We start from the raw sequence: 21,998 nt of genomic DNA on the forward strand, positions 1-21,998 counted from the left end.
TTTATAGTCTTAAAGGGTCCACTATGCCAAGGATTTTTCAGACTCTGGCTTTCCCATACTTCCTCATCCAGATAACCCACCCAAATCTCTGGAGAGTAATTCAATCGTGGAATTTGCTTTTGTAACCAAAACTCCTTAGCCCATGTTATATACTTACTTCTCCCACGGTGGCCCCACCAGACCTACAGACACCCTCTATTTTCTAGCCAGGTCAAACTCTATTTCCTCTAGCCTCTGTGACTGCCGCACTGTTTGGAATACCCCTCTGCATTTGGCAAACATCTGTTATTTTAACTATCAATTTGATTATAGCTCCCTCTCTAAAGATAGTTTGGAAAAGTGTTTGTGTTATCATGCATTAATTACCTATTGCTGTGTAACAAACTACCCCAAATGTAGCAGCTTAAAATAACAAGTATTTATTATCCCACAATTTCTGGGAGCAGCTTAACTGGATGCTTCTGGCTAAAGGTCTTTCTTGAGGCTACAGTCAAGGTGTCAGTAGGGTCTGCTGACATCTCAAAGCTCAAATGGGACTGAAAGAGCCACTTCCAGGCTCACTCATGTGGTTGCTGATAGGCTTCATTTCCTCGTGGGCCACTACAGGGTGGGCCTCAGTTCCTCACTACTCCTTGGGGATACCGGACTGCTCACGATGTGGGAGCTTGTTTCCCTTGATGTAAGAGAAACAGACAGACAAACAGACACACAGAGAGAGAGGTGTCACAGCCCTTTTATAACCCAATCTCAGAAATGGCATCCTATCACTAACTACTGCCATGTTCCATTCATTAGAAGCGCATCTGTAAATCCAGCCCATTCTCAAAAAGAGGTGATCACACAAGGATGTGGATACCAAGAAATGGGGAAATCACTGGAGTTTGCCTAAGCCATAATCACTTCTCATGATTAAGACATTATACTTTTTTATTTATCCATCTCCCTCCCCCACCAGACTGTGAGTACCTTAAGGACAGGACTATATCGTTTTAGATACTTTCCCAATGCTGACACATGCTAGGAGCTAGACTGGAGTGAGTAGCTCTATCCCTTTTCTGCACATTGAGCTGCTCGCCTGGGCCCTGCACCAGCATGGGGCTCTATGGCCTGTTAACCATCATGAGGAATGACAGCCTCTCTGATGATGGGCAAACAAACTTATTCCAAGGAGACACACCTAAGAACTCCCTCCTCTGTCTGTTCTCTTCCAGGTGACTGAGTGGAAAGACAACCCTTCCCAAGTGTGTTTTAGGATGACCATTCCTTTCCTGGCCAGACTGCTCAGCCCCACCTCATGGCCCTTCCTATGAAGATCCTGTCCCCTCTTTCTGCCTTTATCTTTCCTCTTGAATCTGTTTCTCTTTCTTCTCTCTCTCTCTCTCTCTCTCTCTCTCTCTCTCCTCTCTCTGCCCCTAGGCCTACTTTGCTGAGTCAAATTCCAGTTTGAAGAAAAGCCAGAACATTCTGTCCCTCAGTGTAGTGTGACACACATGGACTATGAAAGCAGATTGCTTGGGTTAGAATCCTGGATCTGCAGATGTGTGACCTTGGGCAAGTTATTTAATTTCTGCTATACATTTTCCTCATCTGTAAAATCATGATAATAATAGTGTTCATATCTCATAGTTTTGAGAAGATTATGAAATACTTAGAATACTGTCAGACAGTGTTATAAAGATGCTTGCTAAATGAATGCATGATCCTGTCAAAGGTTGTGCCAGAATACAATTAATAATCACTATCTCTTATCCTTATATAGTGCCAAATTATTTCCAAAATGCTTTCAGATAGAGACTCTCCCTTCTTTGTAACAACAATGCAACGAGGTAGTATTTATTATTATCCAATTTTGCAGATAATTGAAGCATAAAAAGGTTAAATGTCTTGTCCAAGGTCACACAGAGCATTAGTGACAGAGCGGGGAGTAGACACAGGCTCCCAGACCCCAATTACTCTCCACATGCAAAAAAGCCCATCCTCCTTCATGCCCGTGCCTGGTACCATTCTCAAGTCACTGCATTTCCTAGTCTCTCAAAAGGATAAATCAACAATTAAATGAGCTGCATGAGGTCCCTGTTGATAGTCAGCTCATAGTAATATCTTTTTCAGTATGTTGTTTAGTCACAGAAATCTCGAGTTGCCTGTGAGAGCTGGGTGGACATGCAGGAGATGCTCTGCCATCGTGGACTGGCTCAGGCATGGGGCCCAGAAGGTGCTATGAGGGTGCAGATTGGATCACATCTGCCCATCATGAAAAAAACTCTTTGCTGTCATTACATATTAACTTCCTGTGTTTTCCTTTTCATGATGGCTCTGCTGAGAAATGTTGTCAAGTTGGTTTGTCATCTGTAAAATGAGGAGCTGGACCTTGCTCCCACCTTGAGGGAAATCATTGTTTATTTTTTAATGGTTTTCTTAAATTTATTTATTTTTTCAAACTTAACACGGGGAAGGGGTTAAAACTGGAGTAACAGCTCAATGGAATGAGTATTCCAGACTTGGGGAGGGCTGAGGCGGGAGATATTCAGACCCTTCACCAGAATCCCCACCACCTGCTCATCGTGGATGATGATGTGCTTTGCGGATATGGTTAGTCACTGACACCAGCCTGGTGGATCTTTTTTTCTACATCAAATCCCACTGAGTTACCTGGTGCCGGGGCTGAGGAAGAACCATCAGGCAAGGAGCATGGGCATCATCCAGGTGATGTTCTTCAAGCAACTGACCAACCTATCAGGTCGTGCAGCTGCAACAGCCCTGTGGCCTCACAGACTCCCCAAACATTACAAGCACTGCACTTGCAGGGCGCTGATTAAGGATCACTGGGCATTCTACCTCATCTACAGCCTGCCACTCAGTGCCATCCTGAATTGTTTCTCATCTAACTCTAAATTCCAGCCCTTGACCTGTGCCTGGTGATGATGTGTTCTGAAGATCTGATGAATGACCTTTAAAGCCCAGCCCAGCTCCAGCATTTACAAACACTGATAGGAAAGGCAGATGGAAAAATAAAACTATTTACAAAACACACAATAACTCAATGAGTACAGCTATCTGGGGCCACTCATACAAGGGTAAGCAGGCTGAAATATCTCAGCAGATTCTGCTACCAGTGAGTTCACTCCTTGGTCAACAACTGCCCATGGTGATGATCCTGAGTCACCCAGAGAGAGTTCAGTCTTGTTGAAGGAATCATTGCTGTTGCTGCAAGATTAACCATGTTAACTATGGCACCCCCATGTTGGAGAGATGGTCTGTTGAAGACTATATCCAGTGACCAATAAAACCACAATAAATTCAACTCAACTGACATTTTTTTTATATCTACAAACTGTGTGAGTTCTGATTCTCTGAGAAGCAGAAACCAAGATGGGATTAGATTTGCAGGACACTCTTGGGAGAAATGCCTATGAAAGATAAAGGGAGCAGGAGTAGTTGGGGAGAGCCCATACAGAGATGCTTAGGGGAAGAGCTCAGACCACATGCACTTCTGAGAGAGTGTCGGCCAGGACAATGGAAAGAACCCCTGCAAAGGCTGCCCTTTAGAGGAGCTCCACTTTGAGCAAGAACAGTGTGGCTCTAGGACTCCTGAAGTGGTTAGCCTTGGGAGAGGAGCAGGCCAGGGAAAGGTTGGCCTTAGCCTGAGTGCCAGGGAGAGTCTGAATGCACAGCAGGGAGGCTGCCAGTCACCCTGCAGGATATGGCACATGTCCATGGTGGCCACAGACACTACTGACTTACAGGGGTACAGACCTGGAAGTTAGTAGAAGATCTTTATTTTCCTTTGAAGAACTTTCTTTCTCTTACAAGAAGATCATGAAGAATAAAAACTATATTAGAAGGGTTACTCATAGCAGAAAAGGAGGAGACATTAACTTATTTGGGCAAATGATGGTGACTCAGAGAAGTGAGCAGAGAGAGCATGACACTGGTCAGTATCGAGGCATCCTGGCTGGAATGAGGTGGCGGGAGCCAGATGACTCTATGGACTGCCCTACAGGAATTTTAAGAATCAAACTGCCTCAATCTGTGAAAAGCGAGCCTCAAAGGGGTCCTAAAATCACAGTGCACAAAGGAAGAACAGAAGGTGGAAATGAACTTGCTCATCAAATCCCACAACCAGGGAACAAGGAGAGAGTATTTTAGAACAGATTTGGGGGTGGGGGGGAGCCAGCTCTACACTGAGGGTTGTCACCTTTTATAGCCAATCAGAAGGATCTGAAGATGCTACAGCAGTGCCCCAGTTAGCTAACCCTACCTTTTCCATAAGACAGGATGTACTTTTAAGGAAAACTAAAAAGAAAAAGGAAAAGAAAGCATACTGGAGAAATCTTTCTGAAATGAATGGACTAATACCCTGCTGTCCTAAGCACCATTTAAATTCTTCCAAGTGACTTGGATGTGCTTGCTATGAGTATGAATGACTATGCTCAGATATATCCGATCAAGTGTGGAGAAGTATTTGCTCCTATACCAAATGGCTGCAAATTCTTCACTTCTGAAATTGCCTTGTCACCCTCTCCCTCCACTATCAAGTAATCAGCAAATCCTTCTTCCTGCTTTCACAGAATTTGCTTATAGGAAATGTAGACACACTATCCTTTCTAACCCCTCTGGGATGGAAAACCTGATAACAATTCTATTGGAATTATATTTAGTATGAGAGTAAGGATGCTCAGAATGAAGAACTAAGGTTCTCTTCTATGAGTAAGTTGATTGAGGAAGGGGTATTTCTTCCTCGGTTCTGAGATGTATTCTAGATAACTCAGATTGCTTGGCTAATAACTGCTGGATTAATGAGATCCTAGATGACCTCACCATTATAGACAGTTAAGGGAAATTAGGATATTTAGACCTTTGTTGTCCCATGAATATACCTGGGCTCCCAGCTTGCAATAGATTAAGGTTTGAAGTCAACTTTTTCAATGTTTATACTCGTGAGTTTTTCTCCCTTGGGTGAAAAGTGTGCATTTGTAAAAAAAAATTATTTCTTATGTCTCTTCTAACCATGTTCAGAGACTGACAGGTAAAACCTGGCTTTGTTTCTACTCATAGTTTGTGTTCAGTCAGCCCCTTGCTGAAAGGAGCTCAGTGGAGCAGGAAAGTCATGGCCTAGACAGGATCTCTGGTGTGTGGGCTTACCAGGAAGATCCTGGAAGCACTGCTGCCCACCCTAAGGACATTGGTGTCTGAAAGTGGGAGTGAGCAACGATTACTAGAGTTTCAACGATGTGTCGGGCACTGAACTAGATGTCTTAACATCCACTATTTCATAGGGTAGCTGAATGGACATGAAAACATGACCCATATACACTGAGTAGCCAGATTATTATGATCTCTGAACCCATAATAATCTGGCCACTCAGTGTATATCCTATATAATAAAAGGCTAATATGCAGATTGTCCCCTCGACCAGGAGTTCGACCAGCAGGCAGGCCGGCCAACCGCCCATGTCCCCTCCCAGTGGCCAGGCTGGCCGGACCACCCATGCACAAATTCATGCACCGGGCCTCTAATATATATATATATACATACATACACTGAGTGGCCAGATTATTATGCGTTCAGAGATCATAATAATCTGGCCACTCAGTGTATATGCTGTCTACAAGAGACCCACCATGACTTCAATTTAAAGATGAGTAACCAGAAGCTCAGAGAAATTAGTGCAATTGCCATGAGCTGAAGCTAGAATCCACATTTCTTATTTCTAGTCTGATGCCCTTTCCTTTACATGCAACATCCTAAGGAGCCTGGGAATCCCATCTCCCCCATGGAAGCAGACCGTTTGGTGAAGAGCGGGGAGAGTACTAGCAGTTCCCCTGTCATTGTCTTCCAGACACATCATGTGACCTCATGCTTCCCTGGATCCCCAGTGGTCAGCTCTGAGTCCTGCTCCTCATCAGCCTCCGCAGCTCTAGCTCTCCACACTTGTTCTGTTGGAAGAGCATCATGTGTCCCCCTCTAATTCAGCAATTCAAAACCAGACCCCTCTCTACTTGGGATTTCTCATTTTTCCCCATCATTACCAGCTTACCCTTTCTGACCCAATAAAGAAAACCTATTCTCAACCCTTCAGATGGTGAGTACTTCTGCTTCTTTCTACACCTTCCCTTTGGGCATGCATCCGTCTCAAAAAGAATACCTGTCTCTTACTCCTCTGTCCATTTGAGCTCCTCTCCTCCTTCAAATCCCTATTCAAACTCACCTTCTCTGGGAACAACTGGTTAAATTCAGCTAACTCTCTAGCTCCTTAGCATGTGGAAAAAACATAGATGCTGAAGTCAGGAAGAACTGGGTTCTAATCCTAATGTGACCAACAACTAGCTGTCTGAGAGGTGAATCACCTTTTTTAACCTTTTTAAAAACTTAATCCTTAGCTGTAAAACCAAGATTTAAACACCTACACTTTGCCCAACCATGGCAGAGGCATGGAGTATGGTCTAGTTGAGTGCTTGCCCTCGGGAATCAAAGTGCAAGAGTTGAATCCTGGTGATATCACCTTGAGCCAATATGGAGTTTCTCTAAAGCCTCAATTTGCTCATCTGCAAAGTGGGCTGACAGTTGTACCTACAGAGTTGTGAGAATTGCAAAATAAGATCATAGATATAAACCTCTAGCAGAGTATCTGCACATTGTAATTGCTCAACAAATGTTAGTTAGTAGTAGTAGCAGCATCTACCTGGCCAGCTGAATGTGAAAACAACATGAGAAATGGGAAAGCTGAGGCTGACTTGTATTGGCTCAATTATTTAATGTTGGGAGCTTTGAAGCAGTTTGATGACAAGTTGAAATCAGCCATGATGTGAGTGTTTCACTACAGAACTCAACAAATGCCATTTTTTTTTGGGGGGGGGGCAGTTTAAGTTTTATTTTTTTTGTTTGTTTTTTGTTATTTTGTAGAGAAAAATATTTACTGCCACACCATTGCCTTGAACTGTGCCTGGAACACAACAGGGAGGGAGGGAGGGAAGGAGGGAGGGAGATGCTTTCTGTCATCTGAATTATACTAAGACTCTTCTCAAGTCCCACCCTCCAACAGTACAATTCCTGCCCTAATCTATTCCTTCCCCAAGTTCCCACCTGTGGTTAAGCAGCCCAGCCTCCAGTGCACCTGCACCTCACTGATGGAGGGACGCCATCTAGTGACAGAAATAGTCATATAGTTTATCATGTTCACTGCTCCAGGGATCCTCGGTACAAACTACAACCTGGAGGCCAAACCTGGCCCTCTGCCTGATTTTGTAAATAAAGTTTTATTGGAACACAGCCACAGCCATTCATTTACAAATCAGTTGTCTATGGCTGTTTTTCACTACGATGGCCGAGTTGAGTAGCTGTGGCAAAAGACCATATGGCCTGCCAAGTCTCAAATATTTACCATCCAGCCCTTTACAGAAAAAGTTTGCTGACCTTGACCTACAGTACAATTGTGTAAGCTGCTTTTTTTTTACATTTAGCCACCTGGGTTGATAGGCCTCAATCCTCAGATGCCTGGCTCCATGGCATTTGATTCCCTCTGGTTGTACACAGATCATTTCCAATATCTCTATGCTAAATAGTACTGTAGTGAATTGGTTGTCATTTCATCATGAAAAATGCTGAGGTATCCCTAGGGAAAGAGCTCACTCTGTCAGTAGGAGAGAAGCACTCACCGAGTGTCTTCTGTTCACTGCCCGTGGGATTTGAGGCAAAGCACTAACGCTTCCTGAACCTCGGCGCCTTCACCTGTTAAGTGGGACTAATAGCAGGATTTGCCTCCTTGGTTTGTTGTGGGGAGCAAATGAGATCATTTGTTAGCTATCCTTTCACAAGCTACAAAAACAGGTTCAGTTGGTTTTATTACCCATAAAACTGAGGGAGGAGTATATGATTTTTCTCATTCATCGCCTAGGACACAAGTCCTTATTTTGAATGTGCTTCTGAAGGCATTTCCAACATCCCTGGTCTGGTCCCTAAATTCCACATATTCCCTTAAGAGTGTGAGCACTTCCCAGGCTTGGATTGTGGCTAAGAAGCAAAGGGTGAGCCTGGGGGAAGGTGGGAGGGGGAGATGAAGGTGCACATGCCAGTTGCGAAGCGGGACACCTGTGGAACAGGATGTCTTTGGTCCCACAGTGGGTTAGGGGCTGAGCCTGAGAAGGGAGGTCTCCTTGTTAAAAGGACAGAGCTGGGGCTTCCTCCTCAGCCTTGCAGAGGAGAGGCCTCTGGTGAATGCCCTCAGGAGGAGAGCTGAGGAGCAAAGTCCACCCCATGAGGTGGGAACATGACCTTCAAGCCCTCAGGGAGATGGCCTGCTCCTCTGGCCTCAACAAGCCTCTGGCCACTGCTCCCTGGCGCCATCTCTAGGGAGGGTGTCCCTCAAAGGTTAGGGTTTTCCTTCTCCTTTCTGCCAATATCTTTGGCATCTCCTCCTTCCTTTGTCCTTGCTCACCTCGTCCCAACCACATACCTGGCTTACAGAAGCAGACACCATAAGTGTCCCCCAACAGTGCCTGGCACACCTGAGATGCTGCCTCGGGGCAGGCTGGAAGTGACAGCTCATACCTCCTACCCCCAGGGACTGATGGCAGTTGGTGGATAAACACCCCAGCTCCTTTTCCCCTCAGTTAAAATAACTGAGGAATGTTGGACACTCTCTCCCAGAAGTTTCCTGAAAAACTGAGTCCCAGTTGCCCACAGTAGTAACTGGCTCCACGTCTTGCCTTTTTGGCTTTTTTCTTCCCTTTTCCCCACTTATGAACTGGTGCTCCCTGGAATCACCACCAGCACTCACTTTCTTATCCCAGGGTCATTTTCTAGGGTATCCAATCCAGGACATCCCGTTATGGCCACCTACTTTGTGCCAAACTCTCTGCCAAGTAACTAATAACACAAAGAAGGAGTGGGCCTAGAAGGCCCAGCATGGTCTGGCTCCTGCCTACCTTTATTGTCTCACCTTCCATCGTTCCCACACTTTCTTTTCCTCAGCCACATGAGCGCCTCTGCAGTTCCTCCAACATGCCAAATTCTTTCTAGCCACTTTGCAAATGCTCTTTTCTCTGCTTGGAACACCCTATCCTATCTCTTTGCCCAGATGACATTTCAGCCTTCCGGGCTTACCTTAAGCTTCACATTTTCAGAGAAGTCTTTTCAAATCACCTTACTAATCCCCATTATTCCATCTTAATATTATATTCATTTGCTGATTTAATAGAATTCAATAAAACTGATAATTATGAGCTTCATTGCCAACTTACTTCTCTAATAACTTTCTTCTTTTCTAGACTGGGCAGGGATGATACCTGCCTTATTTTCTCTTATATCACTCGTGCCATTCAGAGGACCATGCACACAGTAGGCACTTGATATATATTTGTTGGATCAATGAATGAATGAAGCTCATAGCTGATCTTCCATTATCCCTGCTTGTATATTCGCCTACCTTGCCCTCACCAAATACTCGCATGCATGATTGCAATCTTCTTAGGTATACTGCTATGTGTTTTCCTCCCCCAAAGAACTATGATTCAATTCATCAAACTGAATTCATCCTATTTGTTGAGAGGAGAAATGGAAGGAAAAAGACTAATCATTCAGAAGTCCACAGGCCTGCATCTTCCCTTACTCTTATTCTATGACCACGGAACAGGAAATATCTTCTGGTGCCTGGTTGCATCATCTGTACAATGAGCACAGTAATTCTGCCTCTATAGTGCGGAGCAAATGGTGTGTGTAAAAGGGGCTTACAAACTGCAAAGCGCCACACAAAAGTCTTACTGAATCCCCTTGTGAGGTGTGAATTGCCACAGTAATCCCTTGCTTTCAACATGGCCAATAGCAAAATGTTTTAAGCCCTGAGAGTTTGCTTACAGATACTAACAGTTCCCCATGTATTTCACATTCCCAAGTGCACTTGAGGCAGAAAGCCAGAACAGAAACTTCCTGAATCCAATGGGGCCTGCAAAACAGCAGTCTAATTGCCTACAACTGGATTCACTATGCCAGGTTCCTGGTCTGTTGTTTCAGGATGCTGGACAGCTCCAGGACTCACAGCAGAGCCTAGATGGGGCTCCAGAGAGGAATCACCATTCATAGGGTGGTGATGAGATCCAGGGGGAGCCTTGCTTGAGAGGGTCTGTCGGTGGAAGGTCAGTAGAGTGAGGGCAGGGATAGCAGAGATGGTGGTTGACCTTGGTTTTGTATGCAATGAATCCAAGCAAACCCAAGGTTTGAATGAAGTGGAAAGGGTGGGAGATGATATATGAATGGAAGTTCCATCAACATGGGATGAACATAGTCTATGTAACTGACTGATAACAGGGAGAGAACAAATATATATGGGCCAGGGCTACACCAGCCAACCCCACAGACTTGCAATGAAAAGCAAAGCCATCCCAGCCAAGTTCAGCTTGAACAAGTCCATTGATGGCGAACCTCTGACACGCGTGTCAGTGCCATTTCTGATGACACGCGGCCGCTGAGGCGGCCGCATGCCGAGGATGAAACATTTATGTTATTTAAACTATAAATATCGCGAAATAATGTTTTTTCCTCAAAGGGACACACTACCCGAGTTATGCTCAGTTTTTTGGCGAAGTTTGAAACACTAAGCTCAAAAGGTTGCCCATCACTGGAACAAGTCAAGCTCCAGCCAATCCACAGACATGTAGGGATAATAAACTATTGTTTTAAGACACTGAGTTATGGGGGGTGGTTTGTTACACAGCAATAACTAACAGATGCAATAGCCAATAATACCTACCTCTCAAGTTAGTCATACAAATTGCATTAGAAAATATATGTAAGCTTCGAGTACAGTGTCTGACACAAATGAGAAGCCCAATGAATGGAGGTTCTTTCTTCCTCTACTGCTAATGTGAAGTTTGTCTAGTGGCTGCTGCTGGTGTCTACGTTATCCTGATGTTCCCAGCTTTTGCTTCTCAGACATCCTCAATGACTTTGAGAAGAATGTTTTCCTTCCCTATTTCATTTGCCTGGTGCCAATTAAATCAAATGTATGGAATTTACTCTGGTTGGTAATTACCCTGGGAAATTTATTTCAGGCTGTTTAAGAAGCAACTTCACTCTCCTTCTCCACCTCCCCAAATTTGCTTGCTTTTGGGCAGAATTATGACTGTAAAGTCTCCCTTGCAAGGGAAAGAAGCTATTGCATTATTTATTTCTTTGTATTTGTATTTATCAAGACAGGTAAGGGATTTCAGGCTATTCAAATCTCTTATTAGAGTGGAGGAAAGTGTCAAGAATTTAGTCTCTGGGGCTGTTATTGCTTCACTATGACCAAGTTCAAACTGAAGTTAATTATATCACTAAGCCCTGAGTGGTCCCTACAAGGCTACATGGCTCATTAGTTTATTTTTATATGTTTATTCTTTCTTTATCTCTGCTGTTGGAGATAGTGATAACACACATGAGCTCAGGAGGTAGATTGCTGGGTTTCATAAACTGTCTCTGCCCATTGCCAGATGTGTGATCTTGAGTAAGGTACTTAATCCCTAGGAGACTCAGTTTCCTTGTCTATAAAATGAGAATAATAATATCAGTCTCCTCACACAGCTCTGAAGTCCAAATGAGACAGGACATGTAAAGATGTAAAGTATTCAACACAGCACCAGGCTCAATAAAGGCTTACTCCACATTGCTTGAGGGCTTCCAGTGGGCTCTGTTCTGCCCTGAGGATACAGGAATGAGCAAGATATTGCCCATGCCTTGCAGAGAGAACAGTTCCATGACAGGCACAGAGAAGTGAGTCAGGCTAAAGAGAGAGCACTGTGGGGGCAAAGGGAGCCCACCCAACCCTACTTGGGAAGTGAAAAGTCAGGAGGGCTTCCTGAAGGAGGTGACATTGAAACTGAGTTTTGCAGGATGGTCTGGTTTTTAGACTTTTTTATTTGTCCTGACCCCTGCCCAGAGTCCCAGAGCCCTAAGTGCTTCCAAATGTCCCAGATGGAATGAGAGAAGCACAGAAGGGCCTAGAAAGAAAATCGACTCACATTCATTAAGTCCCTAAGATAAGTCACACATTTTGACATCACTTGTCTTACTTGATCATCACAAATCTGAAAAGTAACTTTATGAATTTCAATTCATGTGTAAGGAAATTGAACCTCAGAGAGGTTGACTTACCAGGAGTCAGAAAATTAATAAACAGCTGATCGAAGGTTCAAGCTCAAATTTCTCAATTTTAGGCCAGTTCTGTGTTTGTTGTGTCCCATAGAACAATCTGAAAAAAAAAAAAAAAAAAGAGTGAGAGAACCACTTATTGGGTCACTAAAGAAGATCTCCCAATGCATTTCCTCTTGTATTTTCTGCAATGCAGTTAGTATCCTAATAAAAGAGTAATAGCAAATTGACCCTAACTCCACTATACCCAAAAGCCATGCCCACCAGCCATGCCCACCAGCCAATCAGGAGCAAATATGCAAATAAACCCAACCAAGATGGCTACAGCCACAGAGAGCAGGAGGGAGGCTTGGGTTTCCCCGGTAACAAAGGAAGCCAAGCTTTCCACCTGCTGTTGCCAGCCTAAGCCTCCACTCAAGGCTACAAAGTTTCAATTATAGAAGGTAAACAAATCCAAACAGAAATGGCAGCAGCCACTGAGCTGGAAAGAGCAGGAGGCAAGGGTATTCCCCCGGCAATGGAGGAAGCAAAGCTTCTGCAGCCCTGGCTGGCCTAGGCCTCCGCTCTAGGCTACAAAGTTTCAATTATAGAAGATACGCAAACCCCAAAAAGAAATGGCTGCCGGCCACGGAGCGAGCAGGAGGCTTGGCTCCTCTCCAGGCTACAAAGTTTCAATTGTAGAAGATACATAAATCCCAGATACCAGGACCTCTGCTTGGGTCACCAGGGGGCGTGGTCAGCCTGCAAACCACCACAGGCCCTTCACCCAGGCCGCCCCACACCCCAAGGGAATCCCCACCCTGATCCGAGATACCCTTCAGGGAAAACCAGCTGGCCCCCACCCATGCACCAGGCCTCTCCTATCTAATAAAAGAGTGATATGCAGATTGACCATCACTCCAACACACAAGATGGCTGCCCCCATCTGGTCAAAGATCCTGCCCCCATGTGGACACAAGATGGCCGCCACAAGATGGCCAGCAGGGGAGGGCAGTTGGGAGGGACCAGGCCTGCAATGGAGGGCAGTTGGGGGAAATCAAGCCTGCAGGGGAGGGCAGTTAGGGGTGACCAGGCCAGCAGAGGAGGGAAGTTGGGGGTGACTGGGCCTGCAGGAAGGGCAGTTGGGTGGGACCCAGGCCTGCAGGGGAGAGCAGTTGGGGGAGACCAGGCCTGCAGGGGAAGGCAGTTAGGGGTGACCAGGCCTAAAGGGGAGGGCAGTTAGGGGCAAACACGCTGGCTGGGGAGCAGTTAGGCATCAATCAGGCTGGCAGCGGAGTGGTTAGGGGGTGATCAGGCTGGCAGGCAGAAGCAGTTAGGGGCAATCAGGAAGGCAGGCAGGCAAATAGTTGGGAGCCAGCAGTCCTGGATTGTGAGAGGGATCCAGATTGGAGAAGGTGCAGGCTGGCCTGAGGGACACTCCCCCCCCATGCATGAATTTCATTCACTGGGCCTCTAGTATCAGTATAATCATTAAGTTAATCAACATCAAAAATCAGAATTAAAGCTTTAACATTCCCAGAGATCATAGTAGCAACTCCCTTTATCAAGGGTTCCCAATTCCCTTACCGCCCCCCCCCCTCCCCCAAAAAAAGAACCTTCTGAATCCCATACAGAATTTAGGGCTGTTATTGTTTGAGTTCCAATTTCTTTGTAAATCCAAGGATATGAAAATATGAACTCTTCATTTCCTCTGCCTTCAAATTCAGAACAGAAAACACAAGTACAAAAAATACAGCAGGGAGGTAAATATATTTAGTTTTCAAATAATGGCAAATTAAGTTAAGAGGAAAGAAGTGAAACAGAAAGGAAAATGTGCGGGGGGGAAAAAACAGTGAGGAAGAGGCTGGGAGAGAGGAAAGAAGAAGCAGAGAGGCAGGCTGGCCCTGGGTGAAAAAGAAGAGACCCAGAGAGAAGGGAAAGAGAGAAATGTGGGAGGGTACAGAGGGGGTGAGAAAGAAAAAGGGAGACAAAACGCTGAGCCACTGGGCGAGGAGAAAGGCTCAGCAAGCTGTGATACAGTTCAGGTGTGGAGCTGCACTTAGCTCTGGCTTTCAAATGCTTTCTTTCACCTGTTCCCTCCCCCTCTGACACACCATGCGCCAAGCAGCATTATTTCAGTGCTTTATCCCTCTGTCTATAAAGGACCTTTACACAGCAGTACATCTTACAAGAAAGAAAACTATTCTCGGGACAAAGATAAACACACTCTGAGAACTGGGTGACATAAAACACTGAGCCAGAGTGTCCCCCGTTTGCTAATCTGGGTTGTTATTAGAAAATAATTTCACCGCATATTCGAGATACTTCCAGGAAGACCTAGTCAATGACCCAGCTCCCTGGAGGCCGTTTTAAGCTCTATGGCATTGAAAACAACTTCAACAAAATCAGTTCTTAGGTCAAAAAGAGACTGAAGTGAAGCAGAGCTGAAATCAATTGATTTTTCTGAAGTCCCGCAGGTTTTCCCGGTGAAGGGAGGTAGCCGGTCAGACTGGCTGATGGAACTGCAGCTCAATGCTGACTTTCTCTTTAGGCATTTTTCCCCCTGGAGCTTGGGCTCCTGCAGCCCGTGTGAGATAAGCAGAAGGAACTGCTGGAGAACAGGGAAGATAAATAAATCTTGTCTGACACCTCAGACTGTGGTCTGGGTGGCTGCTGGGCTCAACTGGACCCAACCAGTTCTGGATCCTTCTTATGTAAAGGGCCAGCTTGAGAGAAGTTTCCTTGTCCTTTCCACTCCTCCCCCAAATCCTGAGGCAGTCCATCAAGGCTAGCCTGAGTCTCTGAGAAGAGAGGACCAGAGCCCTGGCCAGGTAGCTCAGTGAGCATCGTCCTGATACACCAAGGTTGGGGGTTTCATCCCTGGTCAGGAATCAACCTGACATACAAGAATCAACCAATGAATGCACAAATAAGTGAAACAACAAATCAATGTTTCTCTCTCCCTTCCTCTCTTTCTAAAATCAATAAAAAGGAGAGGATCAGAAGTGGCAAAAGTGTGGAATCCTCCTCACAGCCCAGAGACCCTCCATGACCTGGGTCAGGAGACTGAGGATGCGTGGGAACTCCGAACCCCAGGACCACCAATGGCTAGGGTGTGGTCACAGCTGAGAGAACCATTATGCCCCTTCATTTTGTTACCAAAACAAGCAAACTTATCAAACAAGGAATATATCAAGACAATATCATAAAACTATTCCAAAATGCATAAAATAAAAAGTGAAAGCCCCCCTATTATCCACCACTCCCATCCTTTTCTTCTCCCCAGAAGTAATCCTATATAATAAAAGGCCAGAGGCGTCACGACCGGAATGACCAGAGAACAGGCCACCATGGCCCCTCGAAGGACTGGCCCTGCCCCCAAGCAAGTGGTTAGGGGCAATCAGGCAGGCAGGCAGAGTAGTTATGGGAGATCAGGTAGGCAGACCAGTAGTTATGGGTGATCAGGTAGACAGGCAGGTGGTTAGAGGTGATCAGGTAGGCAGACGGCCCCTCATTGGGCTGGCCCTGCCTACAAGCAAGTGGTTAGGGGGGATCAGGCAGGCAGGCAGAGTAGTTAGGAGTGATCAGGTAGGCAGACCAGCAGTTAGGAGTGATCAGGTAGGCAGGCCAGCGGTTAGGGGAGATCAGGTAGGCAGGCAGGTGGTTAGGGGTGATCAGGTAGGCAGACAGCCCCTCACCGGGCTGGCTCTGCCCTCAAGCAAGTGGTTAGGGGTGATCAGGCAGGCATGCAGAGTGGTTAGGGGCGATCAGGTAGGCAGACAGTCCCTCACAGGGCTGGCCCCACCCCCCAGCAAAGAAAGAGGGAGGCCCAGGCCAGCCAAGCCATCACACTCCAGCCTATCGCCTACAGAGGAAGGCCACTGGTGGCAGGGGCGGGGGGACAGCGCTGAACTGATGGCAAGCAGTGGCAGCAGCGGGGGTGGGGCCAGCTGCCTGCAGCTGGAGGAAGGAAAGCCCCGATAGGCCCTGATCTCAGGCCAGGCCTAGGGACCCTACCCGAGGGGTCCTAGATTGTGAGAGGGTGCAGGTCAGGCTGAGGGACCCCCCCCACCAACTGCACGAATTTTCGTGCACCGGGCCTCTCATTATTAATAACAGTCTGGTGTGTAGCCTTCTAGATCTTTTCCCATGCATTTGCCTATATGTCTATGTACATATGAAGTTTTCCAGTTCTTTTTATTTAGGAAAATAGGACTATGCTATATATACAATTCTGTCACTTGTCTTTGGTATTCAACAATGCATCTTTCCACATTTTCTCATATTTTCACATCAGTACACAGAGTTCCTCTTTATTATCTTCATTTGCTATAATAGTTTGATAATCAGCTGCTTTCTAATTTTTCACTATTATGAGCAATGTTGCAATAAATATGCCTAGTACACACATCTCTGCACAGCACTCCAGTATTTCTGAACAATAAACAGGTACCTGGAAGGGGAAACGGATACCTGGAAGGCTGAGACGATTTTCCAAATAGGGAAACTGAGGCACAGAGCAGGAAAGAGTTCCTCGAGGTTACATAAAACATTAGTAGCAGAAATGAGAGGACTCATCTGGGCTCCAAGTGCCAGGCCAGGTTTCCCCGTTACACCAACCACATTGGGAATGTGAACTTGGACATGCTCAATCTAATCACAAAGGCTGTGGGACTTCAGACTCCACACTGAGGGGACAGAAACAAACGTTCAAAGGCAAAGGAGCGGTGGCAATGCCAGCATCAAGGAAAAGGGCAGGGTGGCCAGAGGTAGCCAGCTGAGCACAGTGGAAGAAGCACTGAGTTTAGAGTTAAAATCCTTCAACTCCCATCCTGGCTCCCTGACCCTCCACCTATGTCATTTTATGTGACTGAGCCTCTGTTTCCTCCACTATGAAATAGACTTTATTCCCCCCTTCCAGGTTTCTTGTGAGGGCTCAGCAAAGTGGTCTACAGACACCATGATAACAGTTTCCTCTGCTTGTGCTCTCGCTGTGTGCCAGGGACTCTGCCAAGTGCTTTGCCTGAATCATGTTATCTGACACAACAACTCAAGAGGTCAGTCCCATTTTTGTCCCCATTTAACAGGTGAGGAAACTGAAGCACAGACAGTGAGTCCTTGCCCAAGGACCCCCAGCTAGCAAAGGACAGGCCCAGGAGCTGACGCCAGGCAGCCTGGCTCCAGAGCTCAGATTCCTGGCACACGAAGCTTATGGGTGCCTCAGCATGGGCGTGAAGTCCCCCGGACAGGGCAGGACATGCAGGCACAAGGGCCCATAGTAGGAATGTGCTAGACCCGGAACACTGCCGAGTGCTGATGCTCAGCCTCTGAGGTTCTGCAGCCCGGCCCCCATGCCGTGGGCCTCTCACCATTGCTGGTCCACACCATAATTAACCTGCCCCGCTGGGGCCGCCAGTACCTGGGGCTAGCAGGGCCCTAATGGAAGCATGCTGACCATAATTGCCTCCATCCATCACCCCGGCCCATGGAAGAGGACAGAGCCTGGCTGGAGATTTAAACAAGCTGTTTCTCTGCAGAAACCAAGTACAGTGATACAGCCTGTTTGCTGGGGGTTTGAACAGGAAATGCAGACCAAAGGGCCGGGCAGGCTTTCCCGTCCCAGAAGAAGGAGAGAGGGAAGGATGGAGGGGAGGAGGGAGAGGAGAAACAAAGACACAGAGAAAAAATAGAGGAGGAAAGCAGAGATAAAGAAAGATGGTGAGCTTGGTAGAAGAGAGAGAAAGGCAATGTGCTAGGAAAATGTTTCTCAAACTGAACTCCCTGAACCCCTCAGAGACAGAGATAGACATAGACATAGACATACATGTAGAGATAAAGATAGGAACTGAGATGGAGATGGAGATGATAGAAATGTATGTATGTGTGTATGTATATAAGTTTATGTTTGCCTATATATTATATGCATTTTGTATATATATATATATATATATATATATATTCATAAACACATATATATGTATATACATACATATATATGTTTTCATTTTGATGATACTTTAAAAAATAAATATGATCAAATTCAGGATTTTCCAGCCAACTCTTGAGTAGAGTACTGCCATCCAATTTAACTGCCGACCTCCCTCCACCCCCATCCCTGTGAAATAAGGATAATAACACTTCCTTTTCCAGGTTAATGTGAAAACTGAGACAGATAATGGCCATAGAGTGCAGAGTACATGCTCATTAAATAGTATCCATTATTACTACTCTGATTATAAGATACTCAGACAGAGTGGTTATCTGTGCAGACTGGGGAAAGTGTACTTAGAGGAAGTGACATCTGAGCTGGGCTTTGAAGAATGAAGAGAAGTTCACCAGGTCAACAGGAAGGGAGTTGGCATTCCAAGGACTCGGGAAGTGGTCCCTGAGACAGGAGCAGCCAGGTGGACTTGGAAATGGTTGGAATATTGAGAGTAAGAAGAGGTTGGTGGGAGATGAGGCCAAGGAGGTCAGCAGGAGCCAGGACCAGGAGCTCCAGCTATGTTCCTCCAAGACCACATTAGCAGGTAGGGGGATTCCCATGGCAGACCAAAAGAAAGGCATTCAGGGGGGAGTAGAATTTCTTTTGGAAGTTTCTGTCACTGTAGACAAGAGCTGGGTTGTACAATTTTTATTTTACCCAGAATACATGAGTATCCTCTCTTCCTATCCCATGTCACCCCTGCCGCCCACGCATGCTCAGCTGTGGAAGTCTGAGGAGACAGTCACTTACACTATATTCACTGTATTTAGAGACAAAGGCAGTTTGGCTGAGCATCACATAGAAACAAAAGTGAGGAAGGCACTGCTGTATTTTACCGAGGCTCATGTTTTTCTCTTCTTCCTGAGGATAAATTACATTGCATTTCTCAGCTCCCCTTGTAACTGAGTGTAGCACATGCAGACACTCTCCACGCGTGGCCCAATCCCCTTGGGTTCTGTGTACTATTTCTGCAGGTCCATCCTCCTGTTTCAGAGAGCTCTGATTCCAAGGTGTTGCCCTGCAACTTTCCTGTGAGCCTGTCGTCGGCTAATGGAGCCCTGTAGAGGCGAAGAGCCAGGAATGGCCAGGAGTTGACATGCCCCTGGGCAGCCCTCTGCCCGAGTTTGAAAGCCTAGAGCCCTTGGTTGAGGTGAGACCTACTCAAAGGTGTAATTCATACTCCAGAGCTCCCCACAGGATCACACCAACTTCAGGGACTCTGAAATTACCCCCTTCCTCACTCTCTTTCCCTTTCCAGCCCTGCCTGCTTCTTCACGGGTTTCTCCTGGGAGCACCTCCTACATAAATCACCTGCACATTAGTCGGTGGCTCAACTGCTTCCAGGGAACCATGGGACTGAGTGCCAGCCAGTGGAATGTGGGCAGAAGTACCCCTTCCTGGCCTCCCATAATAGCCCACTCATGCCTGCCATCTTTTCCCTTCTGGCTAATAAGAATAGAAATGACCCAGAGGGTCACCTTGGAAGACACTTATTGATGATGGCAGACCTCCAACAGCCAGGACCCTGAATTACCACAGGGAAGAGAAATATGTGCCAACCAGGAACACTGCACTGGGAGGTGCAGGGAGGCAGGAAGTTTCAGTGCTGAGCTGCTGAAACATTTGTATTTATTTGTAGTGGCAGCCAGTATCCCCATGCTAACATAGAAAGGGACTTTACTCTAGCCCTTCTCTGACATAGAAAGGGACTTCACTCTAGCCCTCAGTGAAGTCTAGACTGGATGAAAGGCAAGAGTTGAGGAAACCATTTACATCCCCCAGGTTGGATCCTCAGGGAGCCCCTGAAAGCTGGGCATGCAGGCCAGGACATCCAAACAAAATGATAGGATTTAAGGCCTCTTCCATCAGGACCAGAGTTCCCAGAAGACAGCTCTGCAAAGATTCCCAGATTCTGCTCAAAGATGACCTTTAACAAAGCAATTCATACAGTGCCCATATAATATGGACAAAATGCATTATGAATACATAATTATTCACAATTGTCCATCCTCCTCTGGATTCCCAGAAAAAAAAAAAACGATTCTTGCTCTCTGATCTCCACCAGCACTTTTGCTAAAGAAAATCTGGATAATTGGCCAGCAAGAGAAAACATTAATAGATGTCAGAGAGAGTAAAACAATACACATAGAAAAAGAACCAAGACAGTTTGGCGGGAAGGTCAGGAAGAGAAACAAAAGCCATGTGAGCTGGGTATTCGTGAGAATTTAAGAGTTAGGAGTTGAATGTAAGAGTAAGAAGGAAGGGTTAGCAGGAGCCACTGCCATCTGGGGAGAGGATGATAATAAAGGCAGTGCTCTGAGAGAGGAATTTTTCTGATGTTTTCTCTGAAATAAGGATTACTAACTATGAACTTGAAAGTCTCACAATTAATTTTTGGTTCCGGTACTGTTCCTGACCATTGTAATACCATAAGAAACTGGTCTATTGGGGAGCCTGAGATACGTTGGGATTATATATCTACTAGCTTTCCCGTTGCAGGAAAAATCCTGCAATAGGATTTCCTGCTGCACTCTACCCCGCCTCCGTTCCTCCCTTGTTCGCCCGCCTCACCTTCTCCTCCAGCCCGCCCGCGTTTCCCTTCACCCCCCGGCCCCGCCTCCGCCCCGCCCTTGTCCCCCGCCTCACCTTCTCCAGCCCGCCTGCGTTTCCGTTTGCCCCTGGCCCCGCCTCCACTCCGCCTTTATCACCTGCCTCACCTTCTCCTCCAGCCCGCCCGCGTTTCCCTTCACCCCCGGCCCCGCCTCCGCTCCGCCCTTGTCACCCGCCCCGCCTTCTCCTCCAGCCCGCCCGCATTTCCCTTCGCCCCCGGCCCCGCCTCCGCTCCGCCCCACCCTTCCCCCCCCCCCGCCCCCGCTTGCTTGCTTCTTCGAAGCTTTACTGCCTTCTGCAGCTGTTGGCTTCTTTGGACGCTGTCTTGATATGCAAATTAGCCGCCATCTTTGTTGGGGCAATTTGCATACTCGTCCTGATTGGTTGGTGGGCGTGGCTTGGCTGGTGGGCGTGGCTTGGGTGTAGCAAAGGTGCGGTCAATTTGCATATTTGTCTATTATTAGATTAGATGTTCAGGGGTCTCCAAGATTTTGTAGCAGAGTTCAGGAGAGAGTTCATCTCTCCAGTCTGATGATTTAAAACAGCCGAGCCCCAACCCATTTCTTGAATATCTACTGTGAAAATTAACTACCACCTTGCCCCATTCTATCCTGTGCTTGCCTGGCTATTTAGTTTCATTACCTATCAGTCAAGTTAGCTGATAACATGTTTGATTTTTCAACTCCATTGTAAAATCTTTAAGAATAGGCATCATCTTTTTATTCTCAGAGCATCTGTCTTGCACTCAAGAAATGTAAGGATTGCCTGGCCAATGTGGCTCAGTGGTTCAGCGTTGAACCATGCACCAAAAGGTCGCTGGTTTGATTCTGGGTCAGGGCACATGCCTAGGTTGTGGGCTTGATTCCCAGTAGGGAACATGCAGGAGGCAGCCAATCTATGTTTCTCTCTCATCGATGTTTCTATCTTTCTCTCTCTCTTTCCCTTCCTCTCTTTCTAAAAGTCAATAAAAACATATTTTTTTAAAAAAGAAAGAAATGTAAAGATTTCTGTCTTATTCGCCAGCACTTTCAAGTTTATCTGATTAACGGTAGATGCTTGGTAAACGTTTGTTAAATGAATGAAATAATCAATCATATCTATCAAAATCGAGTTGATAACCATCATAGTCTACAGGTAAAACAGGTCATCATGTTGCCCCATTGATACTCAGGTGTTCCCACTGACATCCATCTTTGCAATCACATTTGCCCTGTGCTTACAGATGGGACCTATCTTAGACACAGCCAACCTCAACTGAGAAAGACAGAGGGTGGGAAATGAAGCCAGAGCTGAAACACACCT

At 46.2% G+C, this 21,998-nt stretch overlaps 1 long non-coding RNA gene across 5 annotated transcripts in view; it reads right to left on the minus strand.

The window, feature by feature from the left end:
* Nucleotides 1–21,998, minus strand: part of LOC114229138 (uncharacterized) — a 269,792-nt gene that overhangs the window by 37,826 nt on the left and 209,968 nt on the right. For all 5 annotated transcript variants that reach the window (XR_008557616.1, XR_008557617.1, XR_008557614.1 and 2 more), the window contains one exon: nucleotides 12,128–12,224. This is a non-coding gene — a long non-coding RNA (uncharacterized LOC114229138). The remainder of the gene's footprint in view (nucleotides 1–12,127; nucleotides 12,225–21,998) is intronic.

The sequence above is a fragment of the Eptesicus fuscus genome, chromosome 12, assembly GCF_027574615.1.
Source record: "Eptesicus fuscus isolate TK198812 chromosome 12, DD_ASM_mEF_20220401, whole genome shotgun sequence".
NCBI classification, from domain to species: domain Eukaryota; kingdom Metazoa; phylum Chordata; class Mammalia; order Chiroptera; family Vespertilionidae; genus Eptesicus; species Eptesicus fuscus.